This window comes from Suncus etruscus, chromosome 3 (assembly GCF_024139225.1).
Source record: "Suncus etruscus isolate mSunEtr1 chromosome 3, mSunEtr1.pri.cur, whole genome shotgun sequence".
NCBI lineage: Eukaryota > Metazoa > Chordata > Mammalia > Eulipotyphla > Soricidae > Suncus > Suncus etruscus.
In genome coordinates this window covers 144,293,745-144,321,189 of record NC_064850.1, presented here as the reverse complement: position 1 = coordinate 144,321,189, position 27,445 = coordinate 144,293,745, and the positions used below count along the sequence as shown (strand labels likewise).

Genomic DNA, 27,445 nt, shown 5'->3' with positions numbered 1-27,445 from the left:
AATAAATATATATTTAATTTTTGGGTCACACCCGGCAGTGCTCAGTGCTCTACGCTCAGAAATCACTCCTGGCAGGCTCGGGGAACCATATGGGATGCCAGGATTTAAACCATCGTCTTTCTGCATGCAAGACAAATGCTCTACCACTATGCTATCTCTCCGGCCCCTCAATAATATTTTAAGGAAACAACAAAAACTAATAAAATTTAATAGAAATTTAATAATTATAGTCAGAATAAAGTACTCCAATCAGCAAATTGCAAAATTAAAGTCATGTATATAAAATGAAGAAATTCATCAAATTAATAATTTCAACAATATTGCAACATGACAGTGAAAAAGCTATTGGCCAGGAAGATTGTCTGCACAGGGCTAGAGGCACATTCCTATGTGGAAGGACTCAACTTTGATAAAAAAAAATTATGCTATTGGAATAAAATTAAACAGTGTATCAAAGAAATATAACCAGAAAGCCAGGATTTCAAAACCAGGATTCAAGGAATAAAACACACATTGAAACTTAATTTATCTAAATAAATCGAGAAAATAAATTATCTTAATTCTTTTGTACAGCAAAAAATGCCAGAAGAGGGGCCAGAGCAATAGTACAGCCATAGGGTGTTTGCCTTGCATGCAGCTGATGCAGGACAGACCTGAGTTTGATCTCTGGCATCCCATATGGTTCCCCGAGCCACCTCCAGTGTTATTGGAAGCTCTCTTGGTCAATGCTCACAGTCACTTACTTGTTCAGGGAAAGAGTGCTGGGAGTTAAAGAGTCTTACATATTCAAGGCCAGGGCTTTACCACTAAGACACATCCTTGCTTTTTATATTTAAATATATTTTGCCATATTGAAATTTAGACTTGCTGTCTCATAAAGATTTGCCAAATAATGCTGCTCCAATCTGGAAAGAACAGCCTATTTATTGTCTTTGCCTTAAATCCTGTTCTTCCTTTCATCTCCTGCCAGATCAGCATTGGATCATACATAATGTCTTTCATTGTTTTCAGTTATTTCAATAGTCTTATTTCAACTTATGGATAGATATGCAATAACTCCCAGTGCCTAAAGAAAATTGGGAACATATTTCCTACAAAATAACATATGATGATTTATTTGTAAAATGGAGTTAATCTGATAGCAATGGCCCATATACATCAAAGGTGCATATGTAATAAAAGTTGTACTTCTTAGGAACTTTGGGGGATTCTATTTTGTACGTAGTGGGTTTGCTTAAACTGGTCAGTACAGAACTTGTTCTCCAGACACAGTTTAGTTATATGGGGAGTTTAGTCAGTTTCCATTTTTATTTTTGTCAGGGAAAGGGGCACACCTGGTAGTGCTCAAGAGTTACTTCTGGCTCTGCATTCAGGAATTCTCCTGGAGGTGTTTAGGGACACCATATGGAATATAAGAAGTTAAACTGGATTGGCTATGTGCAAGGCAAACATCCTACCCACTGTACTATTGATCTGGACCCATGGAAATTGCCTTTTTACCTCATTTTCTCTAAGTTCCTGCTATAATACAAGCTAAAGGAGCTGGAGCGATAGCACAGCGGTAAGGCATTTGCCTTGCACTTGCCAACACAGGATGGACCTCAGTTTGATACCCAGCATCCCAGGAAGCCTGCTGGGGCAATTTCTGAGTGCAGAGCCAGGAGAAAACCCTGAGTGCCCATGCTGGGTGTGACCCCCAAAACAAAAACCCAAAAGAAAAAAAAAGGCTAAAATATAAATTAGAACTAGTCAGACTCTAGGATCAATTTCCGCTTGAGTAATACAATTTAACTTGGTGTCAAAAAGCAGCTGCTTTGTATTTAGGGAGAATGTACCTAATCTGAGGTCAGGCAAGCAGAAATAAAAACAGATTTTCTTTGTATGAATGAATCAGGTCCATTTGATTTCCAAATGAATTTGAAACTTGACATATACTTGCCCTGTTGATTTGAAGAACTTTTCATTTGATTTATTAAAATCAAATGAACAGATTTAAGCAGTGTACTTGAACAAGGATAGTTTTAGTATTGTGGACTCCTGGAAAAGACTGTCAAGAGATGTTGCTAAAAAAAAGAGAGAGAGAATGTTGCTAACTATACAAGAGACGGAGAGAGGAGAGAGAGAGAGAGAGAGAGAGAGAGAGAGAGAGAGAGAGAGAGAGAGAGAGAGAGAGAGAGAGAGAGACTTAATTGAAATTAGAAAGGTGGTGGAAGGCTGGGCACCTTCCTTAATCTTTTAGACTAATCTTTTACCTTATATATTTGGTTGGCTTCCTGTGAGCCATTCAAAAATATTGAGATTTTACTAAATGTATAGGGGACCCACTAAAAAGAAAAAAAAAGTGAAATACTAGTTCTAGCATTCTAAGAGCAAGTAGTCTGTTTAGGGAGGTAAGACTTACATATTGATCAATGAAGGGTAAAATCACTAGGATTGGTGACTTGTCAAGAAAGCCTGTAAGATATTGGAAACCTATAGAACCTTGAAGGGACTACTTAATTGATATTTTCATATCCATATTAATGACTAGACTAGATCGTTAATAGGTGATTTAACTTACCATATAATTTAATTTTCCTCAGATGCTGAATTGCCTGTTTTACATAAACCAATATAAAAGTGAGGGATGACTGAAGTACTTCAATGAGGCAAATCTAATTTGTTTTTGCTTATGATCACTGATAGTTTGAAGTAAAATATCAATAAAAAGATATAATCAATTGCTTTTAAAATACTGTGTATTTCCTAAGTAAATAACTTCTTTAAGCAAATCAGTTTAGATAAGGGTCTCAACTTTCTATTAAATAATTCTGGTGCTGGTATGGTGCAAAATGTGATGTGCCTAAAATATTTATATTATCAATATTAGAAATCATGATACCTCAATAAAAGAACTTAGGGCATTGATTTAAAGCAGTGCTTCACAAAGATGTTCCACAAATTGTTGTTAGCTATTACACAAAAAAGCCTCTATGGTCATTTAGGTTTCATCAGGTTGAATGAACATAGCTAAATTATATGCTTGGAATTTTTGTTTGTTTGTTTTTTGGCCACACCTGGTGATGCTCAGGGGTTACTCCTGGCTATGCGCTCAGAAATCAGTGCTCACTTCGGCAGCACATATACTAAAATTGGAATGATACAGAGAAGATTAGCATGGCCCCTGCACAAGGATGACATGCAAATTCGTGAAGCATTCCATATTAAAAAAAAATCACTCCCAGCTTGGGGGACCATATGGGACACCAGGGGATGAACCATGATCCATTTTAGGTTAGTGTGTGCAAGGCAAACTCCCTACTGCTTGCGCCACTGCTCCGGTCCCTATATGCTTAGAATTTTTGATATAAGTGTATAGAATTGTGAGTTTTCAAATTAATAGTAAATAATATTTAATTTTTAAAATGCACTTGATTATCAAATAACATTTCATATAAAATACTATTTTGTGCTATAAATTGCATTTGGGTAATGAACTGTCTTTTATAGCTTAAATGCTATAAAATAAAAAATTAGGATTACATTAAATTTAAAGCTTCACAGCAAAAGATTATTCAAATTAAAGGGCAATCTGCTGAAAAGAAGTATTTTAAAGTAATACATTAGAAAGGGACAAATATTCAAAAATATATAAATTCTATTACTCCTAATAATTCCTACTACGCAACAAAAATAGACCATTAAGTAGATGTCCTAAAAAGGATTTGAATAGACATTTATTCAAAGAAAGCCTATATGAAATATACTTAATATCACTTTTTTTATTTTTGGGTGATGCTCAGGGGTTACTATGATTATATGCTCAGAAATTGATCCTGGCTTCGGGGACCATATGGGATGCCAGGGAATCAAATTGTGGTCCGTCCTAAGTTAGCACATGCAAGACAGACACCCTACCACTTGTGCCACCACTCCAGCCCCTAACATCACTTGTGTTTTTTTTTTATAAAATGAAAATAAAACCACAATAAGCTATTACTTTATTGTGAGAATGGCTATTACCAAAAAGACTAAAAACAAATGTTGAGGATGTGGAGAAAAAGTTACCCCCATGCACTGTAGATTGACATGTAAATTCATACAGTAACAATGAAAAACAGTACAGAAACTTCTAAAAACAACTAAGAATAGAAATAACATATGGGCTATTTCACTTGTGGATATTTTCCAATAAATACAAAACATCAATTCAAGAGACATATACACTCCTCTGTTCATTGCAGCATTATTTTAAATAGCCAAGCTGTGGAAGCAACCTGAGTGTCCTTTAAGAAATGAATCAATAAAGAATCTAACTTTACAGAGTTAGATGTTTATCAATGGGCTTTGTTTTGAGATATAACTCTTTTTTATAAAAAAAAAACTTTATTTCCCCAGACACACAATCATTTAATTTTTGCAAAGGGGCAAGAAATCCTAAATGGAGGAATAGAGATAGACATAAAATCGTTTCACTCACCTATGGGTTTTAAGAAAAATAAAAGACATTTTTGCAATAATTCTCAGAGACAAAAGAGATGAGGGCTGGAAGGTCCAGCTTACGATATGAAGCCCACCACAAAGAGTGGTGAGTGAAGTTAGAGAAATAACTACACTGAGAACTATCATAACAATGTGAATGAATGAGGGAAGTAGAAAGCCTGTCTCAAGTACAAGAAGGAGGGAGATTTGGGACACTGGTGATGGGAAGGTTGCACTGGTGAAGGTGGGTGTTCTTTATATGACTGAAATCAAACTACAATCATTTTTGTAATTAAGGTGTTTAAATAAAAATATTAAAAAAAGAAATATATTTAAGCATCATAATTACAAACATTTTGTAGTGGGATTTCAGTTTTAAAAAAGAACATCCCCCGTTCACTAATGTAATATACCCACCATCAATGCCTTCCATCTTCCTCCTTTCCACCCTTTGCCTATATTCGAGGTAGGCATTCTATTTCTCTCACTCACTACCATTGTTATGATAGTTGTCAGTGTAGTTATTACTCACCACTCTGTGGTAAAGCTTCATATTGTGGGCCAGTCCTTCCATCTCTATTGTCTCTGTGTATTATTATAATAATGTTTTTTATTTTTCTTAAAATTCATAGATGAGTGAGACTATTCTATGTCTATCTCTCTTCCTCTGGCTCATTTTACTCAGCATAATAGATTCCATGTCCATCCATGTATAGGAAAACTTCATGACTTCATTTTTTCTGTTGGCTGCATAGTATTCCATTGTGTATATGTACCACAGTTTCTTTAGCCATTCATCTGTTGTCAAACATCTGGGTTGTTTCCAGATTCTGGCTATTGTAAATAATGCTGCAATGAATATAGGTGTGCAGAAGGCATTCTTGTGTTGTATTTTTGTGTTTTTATGGTATATCCCTAGGAGTGGTATAGCTGGATTATATGGGAGCTCAACTTCCAGTTTTTTGAGGAATCTCCATATTGTTTCCATGGCTGGACTAGATAGCATTCCCACCAACAGTGAATGAGAGCTCCTTTCTCCCACATTCCCACCAGCACTGATTGTTCATGGTCTTTATGATGTGTGCCAATTTCTTTGGTGTGAGATGGTACCTGATTGTTGTTTTGATTTGCATCTCCCTGATGATTAGTGATGTTGAGCATTTTTTCATGTGTCTTTTGGCCATTTGTATTTTTTCTTTGAGAAATTGTCTGTTTCTTCTCCCCATTTTTTGATGGGATTAGATTTTTTTTCTTGTTAATATACCTTGTATATTCTAGATATTAGTCCCTTATCTGTTGGGTATTGAGTGAATAGTTTCTCCCATTCTGTGGGTAGCCTTTGTAAGAGGCATAAATCTTTAGGAAATTTTTGACATGCGTGAACAATGTAAAGCATAAATATGTAAACATAACATTGTTGAGATGTAAAAGTACTGTATTAAGTGATTAAGTTAGATAAAAACAAGTACTGTATCATTTCACTATATGTGGAATACTAAAAAGCAGAACAAATGAATAAAACAATGGAAGTATAAATTCATAGGGTTGAGCACTTGCCTTGCATGTGGGTTTGCTTCTCAGCACCCAGTATGGTCAAATGAGCCTTGCCATAGTGATCCCTGAGCATGGTGAGCCAGAGTAAGCTGGGTGTGGTCCAAAAAACAAACAATAAAGAGCAAATTCAAACACAGAGAAAGATTGGTAGTTATTTATAAAAATAGCTTGGGGACAGATGAGTTGGAAAGGGGGCACTGACTATATGGCAATAGATAGAAAATACATTTTCAGTAGTGCTCATGTTGCTGTGTATTGAAACTAGCAAAACTAGTCCCTCCTTTGCCCCCGAGGCTGCTAATATAAGTGATTCCTTCTGTGTCTAGCTTGTTGTAGATTGAGTATTGATTCTGTTGTAGTTGGCTTTGGATTTGGTATTTAAATCTGATCATTTTTTATTTCTGATCATTTTAAATCTGATCATTTTTATTTTAATGTTCATATGACTGTTTGGAAGTAGTGCCCTCCATTATTTACCCCTCAATTTGTAAGGCAGAACAAGATGGTTCAAGTTATGTGGTTCTGTTTGAAGGTAAGAAAAAAATAAAAGAAAAAAAGGGGGCGCAAAAATTCAAACAAGATAAAGATGGGAGAAGTCCTTCTAGAGACTATAAAAACCAGTTTAAGCAAAGAAAGGGAAAAAGGAAGAAAAACATAAAATAATACAAAAAAAAATCAGACCAAAAAAAAAAAAAAAAGAGAGAGAGAAACAACCTGAAAAGCACCACAGCAATAAAGACAACAACCAAACACTAACCACAATCCCAAATAGAGAAGAATCAAAGCACAGGAAAAAATAAAAAGGAAAAGAAAAACAAGCAACAACAATTACAAAAAAATTAATTTGTGGGGCTGGAGAGATAGCATGGAGGTAAGATGTTTGCCTTTCATGCAGGAGGTCATCGGTTCAAATCCCAGCGTCCCATATGGTCCCCCGTGCCTGCCAGGAGCAATTTCTGAGCCTGGAGCCAGGAATAACCCCTGAGCACTGCTGGGTGTGACCCAAAAACCACAAAAAAAATTAATTTGTGCTATATTTTTTGCATAGGCACAGTAAAAATTGGGGAGATTAGAAAGGGAATTCCCCTGGTCTAATAGATTCAGGGTTTCTCTGCCCTTGAAGTATACTGTCATGGGTATAACTAAAGGCTCCGTACATGCTCTTTTACTCTCCCCTAGGTCCTTTTGTGATGTCTGGAAGCTTTCCACTCCCTTGTGGATGATAAAATCGGGCCTCTGTAGCTAGTGATCTGAGTATTTGCACATGTCATAGGATGGAGCCTAGGATGGAGTCTTTCTTAACAGTTCCAGAAGTTCTGTTCTATCACTGTTGTTTTAATAAGTCTTCTGTAGTTGGTGGTCTTGGATTTTGCACCGATCCTAGGACGAAGCCTAGGATAGAGTCTTTGATTATGTTTTCAGAAGTTCTTTTCAGTTGCAGTTGTCTCAGTTAGACCTCTGGAATTAGAGATCTTGGTTATTGTACAGATAGTAGGCCAAAGCCTAGGCTAGGATCTTTTTTATTGGTCCCAGGATACGTTCTGCCCAGTCATGGTGGTCACAGTCAGTCAGGCTATACTTGTAGCGTAAAGCTTCTGGAGCTTGAGAAGACCCCTGTTAATTGATTTTAATTTGAACTTAGTTCCAAAGTCCATCTCCATTTTGGCATTCCGATGTCTGTTTGTTTAAAAAAAAAAAAAAAAGAAAGAAAGAGACATTCTGGGAATATTGTTACTAAAAGCCTTAAAGTGCATTTACCATCTCTTCAGTTCCCCATGACTGGGAATCTTCACACACAAAGTGAATATTTGCTCTCAAGGGTTTCATGGATATGGATCAGCTCACAGCAATAGGACTTAGAGAGATATGAAAGTATTCTATTATGGATATGGAAAGTATTATACCAAGTGAAATGAGTAAGAAAGAGGGATTGCTAGAACAATCATACTCTTTGTGGGATATAAAAATAAAACTTAGCATGGTAATAATATCCAGAGACAATAGAGACAAGGGTCAGAAGGACCATTTTGTAGTAGGAAGCTTGCCACACCCACACCCGGTAAGATGTTCCCACCCAATGAAGGTGAGGCCAATTCTTGCTGTGTGATTGGGAACCCAGAGACTTATAAAGAACAGCGACCATGCTCTCTGCCTCTTTTCTGCTGAGCCAGCCTACAGATGCCAAGAACTGTAATCTCTCCAGGACCCACACCCGAAAAGCACAGCTGCGAAGCGTACCCCTGAATTCCATTTCTGCACATTGTAAGAAGCAATCTACAGCCTTACCAATGGAGTAATTTTGCAGTACACACAGAAATCAAGATGGCTCCTCTAATAATCTAAAAATTAGAAAACAGCTAGCTCTTGCCAGATATAGGGTTTGGGGAGGCCTCATACCGGGGCCCTTATCCCTAGCCTGAGGAATGCTGGGAGGCTTGGCAGGCCCCCAGCTATCCTTGTCTTTTCCCCCTGACTCAAGGCCTTCCTTGGGTGCCAGCTCAGATGGCCAGAAGTGGGTTTAGGTGAACTCTTAGTGGTCCTCAGGCTTCCCCCTCCCTCTGTACTCTAGGGGGGAGGTGCATGGGGAGGAGGGCGGGCAGATAGCTGACTTCCGGTTTCCTCTTTGATTCTGGAGACTAGCTCTTGCCAGTATAGGATTTGGGGAGGCCCCATACCAGAGCTTTTCTCCCTAGCCTGGGGAGTGCTGGGAGACTTGGCAGGCCCCCAGCCGTCCTTGTTTTTTTCCCCGGACTCCAGGCCTTCCCTGGGTGCCAGCTCAGATGGCCAGAAGTGGGTTCAGGTGGACTCTTAGTGGTCCTCAGGTTCCCTCCTCCCTCCGTACTCCAGGGGGGAGGTGCATGGGGAGGAGGGCGGGCAGACATCTGGCTTCCATTTTCCTTTGATTCTGGAGACCAGCTCTTGCCAGGTATGGGGTTTGGGGAGGCCCCATACCAGAGCCTTTCTCCCTAGCCTGGGGAGTGCTGGGAGGCTTGGCAGGCCCCCAGCCGTCCTTGTCTTTTTCCCCTGACTCCAGGCCTTCTCTGGGTGCCAGCTCAGATGGCCAGAAGTAGGTCCAGGTGGACTCTTAGTGGTCCTCAGGCTTCCCCCTTCCCTCCGTACTCCAGGGGAGAGGTGCATGGGGAGGAGGGCGGGCAGACAGCTGGCTTCCGGTTTCCTCCTTGATTCTGGAGACCAGCTCTTGCCAGGTATATGGTTTATCTCCCCTGGACTTCAATCCTTCCCTGGGCACCGGTCTAGGTGGACTCTATAGGAGTCAACAGGCTTTCTCCCTATCTTTCCCTACACTAATGGGAATGCGCTCTGGGAGGAGGGCAGGCCGTTCTAGCACTGGTTTATGTTGGGACCGTCAGTGGAAAATTTTTCTCCTTGTTTTTATATTGATAGTATTGTATGCATATATTCTATATATCCATAATATCCATCTTGTATTGTGACCTTGATACTGCCCTACAAACCTCATTTCTAATATTTTACTGCCTCACTCCCAACCCTTACTTCCCCCCATCTTTCCATGTAGGTGCAGCTAATGACATGAAGCGAGCCACATAGAGTGATAAGTACAGTTAGAGAAATAACTACACTGAAAACTATCATAACAATGAATGAATGAGGGAAAAAGAAAGCTGTCTTGAATACAGGTGTGGGTGGGGTGGGGAGGAGGGAGATCTGGGAAATTGGTGGTGGGAATCCTGCACTGGTGAAGGGGGATGCTCTTTACATGACTGTAATCATACAACTACAATTATATTTGTAATCACGGTGTTTAAATAAAGATAATTTAAAAAAATTATCATTCTGGAAAAGACCTGGATGCTGAAAGGAGATAAAGAGGGTGCTGAAAGGAAGTAAAGAAACGATACACTTTAGTGACAATATTGCAAACCATGGTGTCTAAAAGGAAAGAGAGATAAAGAGAGAGAGAGAGTGTATGTTTCTGAGGTAGGCAGTGGTGGGTGTAGGTGGGAAACTGGGGACATTGGTGGAAATACGTACTGGTGAAGAGTATTGTACACTGTATGATAAACTCAAACAACTTTGTAACTCTGGGAAAAAATAACCCAACTGTATTATGAACAATCCTGTAACCACTGTGTTTAAATAAGGTAATTTTTAAAAAGTAGCCATTGTACTTTTAAAGAAAATGACATTTTTGATCATCTGAGGAAAATGTAAATAGGCATACTTTGCTTATTATTTGTTTATGTATTTGATTTGGGAGCCACACTTGGCTGTGCTTAGTGTTTATTCTCAGTCTCTGGCTGCATGCAAGGCCAAAAAAAAAAAAAAGCCCTACCCACTGTACTATCTACCCTTCTGGCTTTGAAATAAGCATACTTTAAAAAGCAGAGACTTTTTGGATAAAAGGGGGCAATCTTATATGTAGATACAAGTTCTTATCTAATAGAGATAAGAATAGAGATGAGAAGTCATAAATTTTATAATACAGGAGCACCTTCCACCCTGAACATTTGTCATGGGGACTTGACTTAGACTTCATGTGATTGTACATTGATTGTGCAATCCTGCACCCCGGATCCCACCCTTAGAATTGGCACAGTTTCTTGCACCAGCACCAGGAATCTAACTCCCCCCAGAGGAGTCCCTGATACCACACTGGCACCAACTTGTGCCAGAGTAGGTTCATCTGACACCCTGGCAATGAGGACACAGCAACAACTTGATCTACAGGTAGCCTACCTCATCACCTAATAGTGAGATGAAATCAGAAGACACTCTGTTCTAAGATATGTGCAAAAACCAAGATGACTAATTATGGAAGACTGACTACAACAACCGTGACTGAGCAGAACATCTAGAACTATGAAGAAAGACTCTATCCTAGACTTCATCCTAGGATCTGTGCAAAACCAAGATTTCTAATTACATAGGACTGACTTTGACAACCATGACTGAGCAGAACATTTCCTGGCACCATAAAGGAAGACCTTGGGGTTTGACAATGAATATGTCTGGAGCCTGTAGTCAGTCTCATGACAATATGCTTTAATGGTGAAAACACCTGTATCACTTAGGCCAAGGGAATTTTCTTATTCTTCCTTCCTTCCTTCCTTCCTTCCTTCCTTCCTTCCTTCCTTCCTTCCTTCCTTCCTTCCTTCCTTTCCTTCCTTTCCTTCCTTCCTTCCTTTCCTTCCTTCCTTCCTTCCTTCCTTCCTTCCTTCCTTCCTTCCTTCCTTTCTTTCTTTCTTTCTTTCTTTCTTTCTTTCTTTCTTTCTTTCTTTCTTTCTTTCTTTCTTTCTTTCTTTCTTTCTTTCTTTCTTCCTTCTTCCTTCTTTCTTCCTTCCTTCCTTCTTTCTTCCTTTCTTCCTTCCTTCCTTCCTTCTTTCTTCCTTTCTTCCTTCCTTCCTTCCTTCCTTCCTTCCTTCCTTTCTTTCTTTCTTTCTTTCTTTCTTTCTTTCTTTCTTTCTTTCTTTCTTTCTTTCTTTCTTTCTTTCTTTCTTTCTTTCTTTCTTTTTTTCTTTCTTTCTTTTTCTTTCTTTGTTTCTATTTCTTTCTTTCTTTCTTTCTTCTTTCTTTCTTTCCTTCCTTCCTTCCTTCCTTCCTCCTTCCTTCCTTCCTTCCTTCCTTCCTTCCTTCCTTCCTTCCCTTCCTTCCTTCCTTCCTTTCTTTCTTTCTTCTCTTTCTTTCTTTCTTTCTTTTCTTTCTTTCTTTCTTTCTTTTCTTTCTTTCTTTCTTTCTTTCTTTCTTTCTTTCTTTCTTTCTTTCTTTCTTTCTTTCTTTCTTCACACCCGGTGGCACTTAGGGGTTACTCCTGGTTCTGTGCTCAGAAATTGCTCCTGGCAGGCACGGGGGACCATATGGGATGCCGGGATTTGAACCACCATTCATTCTGGGTCGGCTGCATGCAAGGCAAACACTCTACTGTTATGCTATCTCTCAGGCCCCTCTTTTCTTTTTCTTTTTTTTTTTAACAGAACCATAGAATATGAATCATCTTGTTCTGTCTCATGACTTCCTACAAATTGAGGGAAAAAATAAGTGTATGGTACCAAGGGCAAAGCAGTCTCATGAGCATTGAGTGGAAATAAAAAATGATCAGATCCAAATACCCAAACCAAAGTCAACAACAATAGAATCAAGAGACCCAAACTACCACAAACTATACACAAAAGGGAACTGTTACACTAGCATGTAGTATGGGATGCATGCAGGAAGCAGTGGTGGAGGAAGGACAACACTGGTGGTGGGAAATTGCCCTAAATCACTGTCACTATGTACCTCAAATATAACTGTAAAAGACTTGTAATTCACATTGTTATAAATAAAAAGAAAAAAGAAAAAAAAACAGGTTGCTGAAGTGATAGCGTAGCAATAGGGTATTTGCCTTGCACATGGCTGACCCAGGATGGACCTTGGTTTGATCCCCATTGTCCCATATGATCCCCCAAACCAGGAGCAATTTCTGAGCTCATAGCCAGGAGTAACCCTGAGCATTACTGGGTGTGGCCTAAAGGGAAAAAAAAAGAACATACATGCAAAAAAAGTAATGAGTGTTACTTTCTGAATGAATGGATTTCCAAGTCAAGTGAAGGATCCAGAAAATGCATGTTATTCAATGGAAATAAAACCATGGACACTGACAACTGAATTGAGGTTACCAAGTTGTGGGATGGGATATTAGAGAATGAAGCTGGATGGAATAGACTAGAAGTGATGTAAGACATTTGTGTAAGGACCTTGGCACTTAACAATAACTTTTGTACACCCAAAGTATAACATTACTGTTATGTTACCTGAATAGTAAAATACATTACATAGTGTTTTTTTGTATATATGTGTGTGTGTGTGTGTGTGTGTGTGTGTGTGTGTTTGGAAATCACACCTAAGCAGTGCTCCAGAGTTTCTTCTTGTTTCTGTGCTCAGTACTAATCCCTGGGGAACTATACATGGTTCTGAAGATCAAACTAGAAATTTTGAAATGAAAGCCCTGAAATCAGGAATAGATGAATCCAACATGGGAGAATAATGCATGTGACTGGAGTTAAGGGAGAAAGAAACAAAGGAAATCGAAGTGGAGACTGTGTGTGTGTGTGTGTGTGTGTGTGTGTGTGCGTGTGTGTGTGTGTGAGAGAGAGAGATAGAGAGATAGGAAGGAGAGAGAAAAAGGAAGGAGAGAGAAAGAAAGGAGAAAAAGATAAAGAAGAAAAAGAGAAAGGAAGGAGAAAGAGAAAGGAAGGAGAGAGACAGGGAGGGACAAAGAGGGAGATTGACTAAGCATAAATAGCCTTATATTCAAGAAAGCACACAGAGCTCTCTTGCTCTTAAGGAGCTGGGCAGCAATGATGGCTTACTGAGTTGGCACGAGAACATAAATTTCTTTTTATATTTTTCATTTTAGGCACCTTGCTTGCCTCACCTCTAGTTCCATCTCTGGTATTTTAAGAAGAGGTAAGTAAAGTTGAAAAATGTCATGAGGAAAGATACAGATAGGAGATACAGATACTGTTAAGAGATTGCTGCAATTCTCTGGGCGATAGAAGTTATATTGATGTTGGGAAACCAGAGAAACTTCTATATTTCCTTCTTCTCTTTCTCCCCCTCCTCTTCCCTACTTCTTCTCTCTCTTTTCTCCTGCCTTCCTCCTCCCCTTTCTCTTCCTCTTCTTCCTCTTTCCCCTCACTCTTTTTCCTCCCTTTTCTTATTCCTCTTCTTCTTTTCTCTTCTTTCTTCTCATTTTTCTTCTGCCTCTTTTTTTTCTGAGGGGTGGGGATCAGAGCCTAAAGGCACCCTTTTTTATCTTTTCTTTTTATACTGTCAATACTTCATCCTTCAGTCATTTTCTTTCACAAAATTGGCTAATAGAGAGGACTGTGTTCCCCATAAATTCCTTCTTCCTCAGATGCCCAAAGGCAATTTATTCATTATGTTTTATGAGTTTATCATTCTCAGAAGAAAATAATAAACATAAAGACACTACAAAGTTAATAAATTTCTTAAAGTTTTTATCAATTGTAAATTGTGATTCTTTGCCTGAGATGGTCACAGATTAAGAAGTCCTTAAGAAACTTAGATATAACTTGCTGGAATTTCCATAACAAAGTACCATAAACTGGGTGACTTAAAACAATAAAATTTTATTGTCTCAGAATTCTGGAGGGTGGAAGTTCAAGACTGATTAAGTTTCATGTTAGTAGGGTTGGTCCCTTCTGAGGAATGTTGGAAAAAAATCCATTTCATGCCTCTCTCTAAAATTTGGGTAGTTTTATGTCAATTTTTAATTTTCTGTAACTTGTATCTATCTTCTCTATCTTTTTCTTCAGACAATATTCTCTCTGTGCCCATGTACATGTTAAAGATTTCCTTTTGAATAAGAATTTAAGTCACATTGAATTAAGGGGCCATTCAACTTGAGCCTAATCTCACTTGCAAAGATGCTATTTTCAAACAAAGCCATAATCTGAGATTCTAGGTAGTAAAATTTAAACATATGAGTTTTGGGATAAATCAACTCATAACAGTCTCCATTTATAATTTTTTGTTTTGTTTTGAATCATATCCCGTGGTGTTCAGGAGAGTGATCTTTGCTGTGTGATAAGGAGTGAATACCTTCTTGGGGGACCACTTGTGGTGCTGGGGGTTGAATCAGCATTGATGGGGTGCAAAGTAAGAGGCATAACCCTTGTAATAGCACTCTTGTCCCCTTCATCAGTAAATTTTAAAAATTAAGGTAGATTCGGGACTAGAGTGATAGTGCAGAGGTAGGTGTTTGCTTTGCATGTGGTTGACCCAGGACAGACCTCAGTTAGATTCCAGGCGTCCTATATGGTACCCCAAGCCAGGAGTGATTTCTGAGCACATAGCCAGGAGTAATCCCTGAGTGTCACTGGGTGTGACACAAAAACCAAATTAAAAAATTAAGGTAAATTTATCAAATTACATATAAAATATAATTACATATAAAATATTTATGAGCCTTAAAATCCGAGTAGAAGTATGGCTCAGACTCAAAAAAATTTCTACCTTGCAAGTGTGCATCATGGACTTAATTCTCACTAACACCCACTGGTTCTGATTGAGTCCTATAGCTCTTTTGTCCCAAGCACTGCAAAGCACTGCAGTGGGGTATCTGATCTTTGTCATATTAAAGGCAGTGTGTGTGAGCACTGAAACTAAAGTGGGCCATGCCTGGTGAGCACTGCAACCAGAATATGCACAAGTACCGTAACTAAGGGGGTGTGATTCCTGGCAAGAACATATACAATAACTACAACTAAAAAATGTGTGATTCTGGTGAAAACTACAATCAAGCAGGTGTGTGTAACTCCCAACAATAGCAACAACAGCAGTAAAAGTGGGAGGGAAGAGAGAACATATTCCATCATGGCAGAATACTAGCTTTTAATTATTATCCATACTTTAAATTCCACTTTTTTCCTCCATCCATTTTTACCACTAATAGTCGTGTTTGATCTAGAGCCCAGATGGCTAATTATAAAAATGATGAGCTTGTCTTCAGTTCCATTTCCCTTGAGTGCTCTGTGATATATGTTTTGGTTTCTATAAGAACAGTTCTTACTTTTATTGGTCAATCCACACCGATAAAATTATCTTGAACTGAACATGTTTTCAAGTTTCTAACAATCCCACCTAGTGCACAATGAGGAACGTATTGAACTCTTTTCACTGTTTTTTGTTTGGAGACCTCATCCAGCAGTTCTTATTGGTAATAATGCTGTTGCGAATGATATTTATGCCAATATCTATTTGAAAAAGACTCTGCCTTCCATTCTTTTGAGTATATACTCCAAAGTGGAATTGGTAGATCATTATAGCAATCCTATTTTCAATATTTTGAGGAAAGGTCATACTTTTTTCCTTCATGACTTCACCATTTTATATTACTCACAAAAATGCAGAGGAGTTTTGATTTCTCTACAAACACTTCATTTTCTGAACGTTTTGGTAGCTAACCTTTGTAAATGTGAATAAAATAATAGTTATGATTTATTATTTTTTTATTTCTCTATTTTATTTTATCATCTTTTGATGTGTTCATTGACTTAATAAATCTGTTTTGGAGAAATACCTCTTGTTTCTTTGATTAAGAATCTTTATGTGTTTATTAGGTTTAGTTAGAGGAATTGCTTATGTATTCTATATATTAAACTCATTATCAGGTATATGATTTGCAATGCTATTATTCCATTTGCCATTTGCCAGGTTGCCTTTTTCTCATATTGATTTTTTTAGGAGGCCACAACTGGAAGTGCTCAGGGCTACTCCTGGCTCTGTCTCAAACATCACTTGTGGCAGTATCTGGGGGATCATTTGGGGTGCTGGAGATTGTATCCAGGTCTGCCACTTGCAAGGCAAGTACTTTACCTGCTGTACTATCATTCTGGCCCTTTGATTATTTCTTTGATGGCCAGGAGTTTTACTTTTTTATGTTGTCCATCTTCTCTCTTTTTTTGTTTTTTTTTTTTGTTTTGGTTTTTGGTTTTTGGGTCACACCTGGCAATGCTCAGGGGTTACTCTTGGCTCCAAGCTCAGAAATCACTCCTGGCAGGCTCAGGGGACCATATGGGACACCGGGATTCGAACGAATGACCTTCTGCATGAAAGGCAAATGCCTTACCTCCATGCTATCTCTCTGGCCCCTTTGTGGTCCATCTTCTCTATTTTCACTTTTGCTGCTGTACATTTGCTCTCATATACAATAACTTATTGTATATCTCATCTCATGATTGTAAATCTCATGTTATAAATCCAGGTTTTCAGAAGTGTGTTCTTCTTGTAATTTCTAACTATTTTCTAGTACAGTGCTTCTCAATTATTTTCTGTCATGCCCCCTAGGAAGGAAACATTTTTGTGCCCCCCCATGCGACTGTAAATAGTATCCTTATTAAAAAAAAACTTTAACCTGCAAAACAAAAATATATAAAATAATTTGAGCTGATTTTTTATATATTTTATTTAAACACCTTGATTACATACATGATTGTGTTTGGGTTTCAGTCATGTAAAGAACACCACCCATCACCAGTGCAACATTCCCATCACCAATGTCCCAAATCTCCCTCCACCCCACTCAACCCCTACCTGTACTCTAGACCGGCTTTCTATTTCCCTCATACATTCTCATTATTAGGATAGTTCAAAATGTAGTTATTTCTCTAACTAAACTCATTCCTCTTTGTAGTGAGCTTCATGAGGTGAGCTGTAACTTCCAGCCCTTCTCTCTTTTGTGTCTGAAAATTATTATTGCAAGAATGTCTTTCATTTTTCTTAAAACCCATAGATGAGTGAGACCATTCTGCGTTTCTCTCTCTCTCTCTCTCTCTCTCTCTCTCTCTCTGACTTATTTCACTCAGCATAATAGATTCCATGTACATCCATGTATAGGAAAATTTCATGACTTCATCTCTCCTGACAGCTGCATAATATTCCATTGTGTATAGGTACCACAGTTTCTTTAGCCATTCGTCTGTTGAAGGGCATCTGGGTTGTTTCCAGAGTCTTGCTATGGTAAATAGTGCTGCAATGAATATAGGTGTAAGGAAGGGAATTTTGTATTGTATTTTTGTGTTCTTGGGGTATATTCCTAGGAGTGGTATAGCTGGATCGTATGGGAGCTCGATTTCCAGTTTTTGGAGGAATATCCATATAGCTTTCCATAAAGGTTGAACTAGACGGCATTCCCACCAGCAGTGGAAAAGAGTCCTTTCTCTTTTCTCTCCACATCCTCGCCAACACTGTTCTCATTCTTTGTGAGCTGATTTTTTTAAGCAGACGTGATGTCTGGATTAATGGCTACAATGAGCACATTTTACAATGCATAGCTTTTCGAAGCGGGGTTTGAAGCAGGACACAGCAACTCTCAGCTCCAGAGACATATACAGAGACATAAACACGGGGCTTAGCTTGTTATGACAGTGTTTGCCGAGGTCAAATACTCTCCCATTTAGTCTCGAGGCCATTTAGAGTCTCGAGGCCTCCCCAGGGGGCGTGCCCCACTATTTGAGAAGCACTGCTCTAGTAGAAGAATAGATTTTTTTTCTTGTTTTTTGGGCCACACCCAGTGATGCTCAGGGGTTACTCCTGGCTATGTGCTCAGAAATCGCTCCTGGCTTGGGGGGCCATATGGGACGCTGGGTGATCGAACCTCGGTCAGTCCTAGGTAAGGACATCCTAGGTAAGGTTAAGTCCTAGGTAAGCATGTACAAGGCAAATGCCCTAATGCTTGCACCACCACTCCTGCCCCAAGATTAGAGATTTTTAACTAAAAATATTTAACTAGGTAGATTTGTCATATTTGTCATAGTAACTCTTTATTATAAATGGCTTTAATATTTTAAAAACTATTAGTTTTAAAAACTATATCTCAAAAACTATGGCCCAGAATTTGGTAAGATTTTCTTTGTGACAAGGCATTTTAGTCCTTTAACTATTTAGAATTTAAGAACACATAAAAGAACACATAATAGGGGGTGGACAAAAAAAAAAAAAAAAAAAAACAACACAATATATGCTATGGCTTTAGGGTTCAAATCTCCCTATATATGCTATACAATCTTTTGTTGTATTATAGAAAATTATCTTTCCTACTTATTTTTGGTCTATCTGAATCATGAAATTCATAGAGAAATATATTAAAATCTTTCAAGTAAGTTTCTAAATTCCTACTTGCTATTTATATAAATGTTTGGGAGCTATTTATTTGCACTTTGGAATTAGCAGATCAGGGTTTAAATTCTACAACTAACTATCACTGTGTGACGTGGAGAACATCTAATCTCTGTATAGTCTATTTCTCCATCTGCAAAAAGGAAGCTTAACCACAGTCACTCCGTATCATTGTGAGGATTACTTAAGAAAATCCTCAGGTGAATTCCCGGCATGAAGTTAATGTTCAATAAATAGTCACTATTCTCTTTTATCAGAGTAAATTGTCTTATTGTTCTACCTTATGCTTACTTCTAATCGTAAATTTCACTTTGAAGTCATCTTGCTAATTTTATTTCTTTTGGTTTGAATTTTTATTTGTTTTTAGAATTTCTGCATCAATTTATTTGGGGTATTATACATAAAAATTTAATAAATTTTTCTTTTCGGGCCTGGAGAGATAGCACAGCAGTGTTTGCCTTGCAAGCAGCCGATCCAGGACCAAAGGTGGTTGGTTCGAATCCCAGTGTCCCATATGGTCCCCCGTGCCTGCCAGGAGCTATTTCTGAGCAGACAGCCAGGAGTAACCCCTGAGCACCGCCAGGTGTGGCCCAAAAACCAAAAAAAAACAACAAAAAAAAAACCCCAAAAAATAAATTTTCTTTTGGCTTTTCATTCTGAGACATTTTTGTCTTTTTCAAGAGGGAAATTTAACTCACTTTGTTTATTCTTTTAGTGTTAAGAATATCCATATGTCTTGTGTTCTCTTTATTATTTTTTCCCTCTTTTTCTGACTTTTGTGTTTTTGGTGAAAACTTTTTTGGATCTTTTTTAGAATTTGAAGCATTTTTCCTTTCTTCATTTTATGAATTTTAAGCTATAATTGGCAGTGCTCAGTGTATGTTCCTGGCTCTGCACTCAGATTCTCTCCTAGTGAGGCTTATAGACCCTATGAAATATAGGAATTAACCCTGAGTCAGCTGTGTGCAAGGCAGGAGCTTTCCCCACTGTACTTTCTCGCCGGTTCCCTTTCCTTCATTTCTTTGTAAATGTTGTGATGACCAGAGATTGCAATGCTGACACACTGTAGTTTGGTTGCTCACGTACTTTAGTGGTAGTGTTTATATAAGCTTAAATTTTTTTTTTACAATAGTGTTAATGCTATTGGTCCTATTCCTCCCTGTTTTTTGTTCTTCCCTTTGGTTACTTCAGTTCTGTTGTCAGAGTTCAAGGGTTTGTTTTCATTTACCATTGACCATTCACTTTCTTTGTTTCTTTATATACCACAGGTGAGTGACATCATCCTGCATTTGGTTTTCCACACTGACTTCATAACACAATGGTTCTTTTTGTTTTCCTTTTATAATTACTTTATTTAAGCACTGTGCTTACAAAATTGTTCATGATAGAGTATCTATCATAGAACGTACACCATCCTTCACCAGTGCACATTTCTCGCCACCAATGTTCCCAGTTTTTTCTCACACCCACCTTCTCCACTCTGCCTGCCTCTGGGGAAGCATATTATACTCTTTTCTTTTTTTTGTTTTTCGGGCCACACCCAGTGACGCTCAAGGGTTACTCCTGGCTATGCACTCAGAAATAGCTCCTGGCTTGGGGAACCATATGGGACGCTGGAGGATCGAACCAAGGTTCGTCCTAGGCTAGCACGGGCAAGGCAGACGCCTTATGGCTTGTGTCACTGCTCCGGCCCCTTTATACTGGTTCTTAAAAGTTTTCCAGCACCACTGTTATTTATTTATAAATAAATTATTTAATTGAATCACTGTGAGATACACAATCACAAAATTGCTCATGATTGAGTTTTAGTCATGCAATGTACAACATCCTTCACTAGTGCACATTTCCTCCACCAGTCTTACAGTTTCCCTTCCACCTTCCTCCTTGACCTCCCTACTGCCTGGCAGATATTTTTCTTCTTTTTCTTTTCTTTTTTTTGGTAATATTTTTACTGAAGGGGTATTATACATATAACTTAATCTCCTTTCAGCATCCAGTTCATGTTCAGACAAATCATTTCCAACTAGCATTGTCATAGTGCTCCCCTCTCTTCCTTACTGCACTTCCCCACTGTTTGTGGCAAGCTTTCTACCATGAATTGATTCTCCTGGCCTTCATCTCTACTGTCTTTGAATATTATTACCATATTATCTTTTTTTAATATATACACAAATTAGTGCAATCATTCTGTCTTTCCTTCATTTTTGTTATTATTTGTTACTATAATACTCTTCATATTTCTCTAAAATAAGCATACTTTATGACTTTATTTTTCCTAACAGTTGCATAGTATTCCATTGCATAGATGTACATCTGTTTCTTTATCTACTACTCATCTGTTTACAGACATTTGGATTGTTTCCTGATTCTGGCTATTGTGAATAGTGTTGTAATAAACATAGGGCTGCAGAGGGCTTTTCTGCATTGAAATTTTGAGCCCCTGGGATATATTCCTTGGAGAGATATTGATGGGTCATATGGAGTCTCAATTTCTAGTTTTTTTTTGAGGAATATTCATATTGTTTCCCAAAAAGACAGTGAATGAGTTCCTTTCACCCCACATCTGTGCCAGTACTGGCTGTTCTAGTTTGTTTTGAAGTGTGCCAATCTCTGTCCTGTGAGATGATATCTTATGGTTGTTTTTGATTATCATCTCACTGATAATGATGCAGAGTATTTTTCATGTGCCTTTTGGACATCTGTATTTCTTTTTTATCTTTTCTTTTTTGTTTTGTTTTTGAGTCACACCCGGCGGCGCTCAGGGGTTACTCCTGGGATGCCAGGATTCGAACCACCATTCATCCTGGTTTGGCTGCTTGCAAGGCAAACATCCTACCACTGTGCTATCTCTCTGGCCCTGTATTTCTTCTTTGAGAAAGTTTCTTTTCATCTTTGCTTTCCATTTTTGGACGGAGTTAGATATTAGAGTCTGTTTTTTTTTTTTTTATCCCAGTTCAATTACTATCCTTGAGAGTATAGTTTAAAGTCAGAGAATGCTGTGTTTACCCTTCCCCCCTCTGAATTGCGTTGGCTATTCAGGGAGATTTATGGTTTCATAGATTTTACTTGTATTTTTTTCTATATCTTTAAAGGATGCCATTAGAAAAAAATATTCTTTTTTGTTTTTTGGGTTTTTTTTCGGGGGGAAGGCATATCTGGTGATACTCAGGAGCTAGTACTTGGGGAACCATATAAAATGTAATAGATAAAACCAGGCTCAGCCACATGTGATGCAACCATTTAACTCTCAGCTCTCTTTCCAGCCCTGTGATTGAAATTCTGACAGGAATGAAATCTAATCTATGTAATGCTTTGCATTGGATGGCCATGTTAACATTTTCCATTTTCTTGTGTCCTACTTAAGATTAACAGTGACTTAATGGAATCTTTTATCTCCTTTGTCAAGCTTATTTCTATGTAAATGTTTTTGACACAATGGTAATTTTTTTCTCTTCTAGTTTGTTGTTTGCATATGAAACACAACAGATATTTTGCATGTTAATTTCATAGTCTTATACTTTATTGCTTTAGGTTTTTTTTTTTTAAGTTTTCTTGGTGGAAGGGTCAAAGTTTTTTAAAATTAACTTATGACAAAACATCTAAGAACACTGAGTAGAGGAAAGAAATCCTCTTTAGGGGGCTTGCCTTGCATGAAACTGATCCAGGTTTGATCCCCAGTATTTCATATGTTCCCCTGAGACTTCCAGGAGAGATTCCTGAGTGCAAAGTTTTTTTGGTGGGATATTTAGGGTTTTCTATTATATCTTCTATATCATGCGATATCATGCAATCTGAAAACAGTATAGTATGATATTTTTCAATTTGAATCCTTTTAATTTATTTTAAATTTATTTCATTTTCTTTTAATTTAATTTTCTCGTCTAATTGTTGTGGTTAGGAATTTCAATACTATGTTAAATAATAGTGGTTATAGAAGATATCTTTGTTTTGTGTCTGACCTTAAAGGAAGGGTTTGCAGTTTCTGCCATTAAGATGTAAATGTAGCTTTGTTTTATATGGATTTTACTATCAAAGGTAAGTTTTTCTGTGCCCATTTGATGAGAGTTTTGTTATCATGAATAAGCATTGAAGGTTCAATAGAGGAGCCAGAGAGATAGCATGGAAGTAAGGTGTTTGCCTTGCATGCAGGTCAGTGGTTCAAATCCTGGCATCCCATATGGTCCCCTGAGACTGCCAGGAGTGATTTCTGAACATAGAGCCAGAGCACACCCTGAGCACTGCCGGGTGTGACCCAAAAACAAAAACAAAACAAAACAAAAAAAAGAACTCACTAGTAGTTCTAAGTTGTACTTTTTTCCTTTGGAGAGATTTTTTTTTTTTGTATTATATCAATTTGCTTCTAGTAATTTGTTTTTTCCTAGTTCAGTCTTGGAATGTCTGATTCCAAAAAAATTATTCATTTTTTCTTTTTATTTTATTGGCACTTGTTAAGATACAAATGTTTTAATTTTTTGGATTTAGTTTATATAATTTTTGCATTTGGGGGAGTATTCTTTTGATTGCGTGTCAGTCAAGAAATTCTTGCTGAAAACGAATGTCAAATAATTCTATGAAGCTGGAAAGATAGTACATAAGATAGGTATCATGCCTTTGCAAGAGGTCAACCTGTGTTCGATCCCTGGCATCCTATATGGTTCCTGATTATGTTCAAAATTGATCCTCACATGCAGATCCAGGAGTGAGCCATGAGATGGGATCCACAATGGGATGTGGTCCCAAAACAACAACAACAACAAAATAACTGAACAAGCAGAAAATGTCAAATAATTCTATATAAAACAAACATGATTTCAGGGCCCAGAGAGATAGTACAGTGGGTAAAGAGAACACTTATTTTGCATGTGACCAACCAGGATTTGATTCTTGATACAACATATGGATGTCACCAGGAGTGATCCCTGAGCAAAGCCAGGAGTAAGCACTGAGCACAGCCTGTTGTGGACCCAAAACCAAATCAAAACAAAAAAGTCATTATTTCATTGCTTATATTAATTTTTTATTTCTAATAATATTTATTTAAGCATCATGGTTCATAGTTGGGTTTCAGTCATAAAATGTACACACACCCCTTCACCAGTGCATCTTCCCACCACCAATGTCCTCCCTCTCCCATCCCCTGCATTGAGACAGCATTATATTTCTCTCATTCACTACCATTGTCATGGTAGTTGTTGGTGTAGTTATTTCTCCAACTGCACTCACCAATATTTGTGGTAAGCTTCATAGCATGGGCTGGTCCTTCTGTTACGCATCTCTATTGTCTCTAGGATTATTACCATATTGTCTTTTATTTTTCTTAAATCCTACAGATGAGTGAGACTATTCCATGTGTCTCTCCTTCTGATTCATTTTACTCAGTATAATAGTCTCCATGCTCATCCATATATAGGAAATTTTTATAACTTAATTTTTCCTAACAGCTGCATAGTATTCCATTTTGTATATGTACCACAGTTTCTTTAGCCACTCATCTGTTGTTAGACACCTGGGTTGTTTCCAGCTTCTGGCTATTGTAAATAGTTCCACAATGAACATAGGTGTGCAGAAGGCATTTTTGTGTTGTGTTTATGTGTTCATAGGACATATCACTAGAAGTGGTATTGCTGAATTGAGTTAATTTGAGAGGGCCACACCCGGCAGAGCTCAGGGGTTACTCTTGGCTGTTCAGAAATGGCTTCTGTCAGGCTCAAGGGAACCTTATGGGATAGAACCCAGGTTGGCCACGAGCAAGGCAAATGCCCTACATGCTGTGCTATGACTCCAGCCCCTGAGTTAATTTTTTATTTGATGTCCAAATTAAGCCTTTTGCTTGTGAATAATCTATTGTGTCCTTTTTGAAATGTTTGCTCTTTTCCATTATATTATTTTGATACTCTTGCTGAAAATTGTCCATAGTTATATATTTTATCTACTAATTCTATTCTATTGATACTATCTTAATAGTAGTAGCTTTGTTTCATTTTTATGTAATAGGGCTTTCTGTGTGGGGGCTTTCCTAAGCTGAGAAGCTCCGGGGCAATGCCTGGAGGTACTTTACCAATCAGGCTAGTGTTTCAATATAAGAGCGTAAGGAGATAGTGTAGGCCCTATGGTTTGAGGGACCACAAGGTTCATCTCTTGAGGGTTCCAAGATTATACTTGGTGATGCTCAAGATATGGTTCGAGATGGAACTGGGGTCAGTATATGCATGGTGTGTGCCCAAATCCTGATACTATCTTCCAAATCCCTGCCTTTTTTTTTTGTAACAGATATATCTGGGCTACACTGGTGATACTCAAGTGCTATTTCTGATTTGGTGCTTGAGTCAGTGGGCTATGAGGTGCTGAGGAATTGAACTATAAAGCATGTATCCCTGTTTGTTTGTTTGTTTTGTTTTGTTTGTTTGGTTTTTGGGTCACACCCAGCAGCGCTCAGGGGTTCCTCCTGGCTCTATGCTCAGAAATCGCCCCTGGCAGGCACAGGGGACCATATGGGATGCCGGGATTCGAACTACCGTCCTTCTGCATGAAAGGCAAATGCTTTACCTCCATGCTATCTCTCCGGTTCCGTGTCCCTGTTTTTTAGCTCTTCTCCCCAGATCCTTAATTACTATATAATTACTATAGATTTCTAATGAGGTCTGAAATTGGGAAGACTAGTTTTCTGGATTATTTTCTTATTTATTATTATCTTTCCCTACCAATGGGCTATCCTCAGGATTAATAGGCACTTGAATATTAGTCACAGGATAGGACTAGTGTACACAAATAGACATTTGTTTCTGTAAACCAAGATGCCATGTTGGAACAAAGAACTGATTGCAAAGTCAGCAACTATAGATTCCCAAGATGGTGATCCTGTAATGGTAGTTTATACTTTTTCAGGTTGCAGATGAGGGCTGTGATGTAAATCTCAGTTTGGTGCCTTGTCCCTATAAGAACAGTGGCAGCAAAAGTTATCTTGGCCTGAAGCAATAGCACAGAGGTAGGGCTTTGCCTTGCAGGTGGTTACAGGACAGACCAGGTTTTCACATGTGATTCCCTGAGCCAGCCAGAAGCAATTTCTGAGGGCAGAGCCAGGAGTAACCCCTGAGCTCTGCTGGGTGTGACCCAAACCCCTCTCCCCCACAAAAATGTTGCTGTCTTACCCAGGAAAGGACTTTTGCAATTATATTGTTTTATCTATCATGACCTATCAAGTTACTTAGAGTTCACTGACTATAATAGCAAGGAATATATATATATATGTCAATATATATATTTTTTTTGGTTTTTGGGCCACACCCGGCGGTGCTCAGGGGTTACTCCTGGCTCTGTGCTCAGAAATCACTCCTGGCAGGCACGGGGGACTATATGGGTTGCCGGAATTCAAACCACCGTCAGTCCTGGGTCAGCCGCTTGCAAGGCAAACGCCCTACAGCTATGCTATCTCTTCAGCCTCTAATGACAAGGAATCTTAAAAAAATATCAAGTACAGGTTCTTTTGCCCAAGACTATTCCTATATTAATACCAAAACATATGAATACTAAAATATTCATAGCACTCTAATGATCTTGCACCACTTGGCCAAGCTTGCTTTCACATCTTTAGAGGCTAGTGTGCTTGCACTGGACAAATGGTCCTTGAAGTACAACTGAGATAAAACTATACTGTGGTTTTACATTGAGGTAACACATTGTTTCCATGGCTTTTTTTCTCTTTAAAATGGAAGGTGTGAGTGGGGGATGTTCTTTACTGGTAGAGCACATGCTTTGCCTGCGTGAGGCTTTACTTTCTAGCCCCAGCACCAAATAAAGGAAATAAAACTCTAAGAACAGAAGGTGTACCACTCCTCAGTTTTACAGATCTTGAGAAAGATTGGAGTTTTCAAAAGACTCTCACCTGCTTTAACTTCATGTGAGTTTACTTTTTATTCCTAAAATGGGCTTGAAATATCAGGTTTCTATTTACTATTTTCTCCATAAATATGCTAATTCTCTGCTGCCATACATCTGTACCTTTCTGTGTTGTTGCTACTTAGAAGCATTCTTATTTCACTTACTAAACCTGTATTGAGTGGAAGGTCAGACGGTGGGATTCCATACTGATTGTGAAGTTTAAAGTATTTCTTGTGGTCATGGCACATGACATATCTGGGTTTTTTTTTTTGTTTTTGTTTTTGTTTTTACAGATAGAGTAAGGTTTCAATAGTAAAAAGAAGCAAAAGTCGTTTTTTACTCTTAATTCCTTTGGGTACAAAATTACTTTTTAAAATAAAATGACAGTTGACGACTCTTCCCAGTAGAGGAGAAAGAAAAGACAATAGAAATCAGAACAAGTGATTAACATTTGCTCATCATGACACCTTCTGTGAGCTTCTGTGAATTATTTTCTGGTGATTCCAGACTTCCAGTCAATTCTCTTTTGTATTGTACAAAAGGAAAAAAAAAGTGCACTTCAGTCCTTATTAAAAGACAAGCAAACTAAAAGTGCAGATTTAGAGGGTTGATGTGATCTTAAACTGATCTACTTTAATTAAAACTGTCCTTAAGCATTTTTAATTGACAAAGATGCCAAGAACAATAGACACCCAGCCCACGCTGAATGGATGTCTTGGGGCTTCACCCAAGAGACAAGATGAACTGCAGAGAGGCTCAGTGCTGAACCCTTGTTTCAAAAGCACTGAAAAGAAATCAACTATTCTCTTTCTAACAAGCCTTCTTCCAGATGTGGGCTGTCCCAAAGAATGACATCTTAGTCCAATCTTCAGCAACGATGACATTTAAA

At 38.1% G+C, this 27,445-nt stretch overlaps 1 protein-coding gene and 1 non-coding gene across 2 annotated transcripts in view; one reads left to right on the top strand and one right to left on the bottom strand.

Annotated features, from left to right (window-relative positions):
- ROCK1 (Rho associated coiled-coil containing protein kinase 1) overlaps positions 1-27,445 on the bottom strand; it is a 647,994-nt gene that overhangs the window by 256,346 nt on the left and 364,203 nt on the right. The window lies entirely within an intron of this gene.
- On the top strand, positions 3,102-3,208 carry LOC126005671 (U6 spliceosomal RNA). The gene has a single exon (XR_007494712.1). It is a non-coding gene; the product is annotated as a U6 spliceosomal RNA (small nuclear RNA).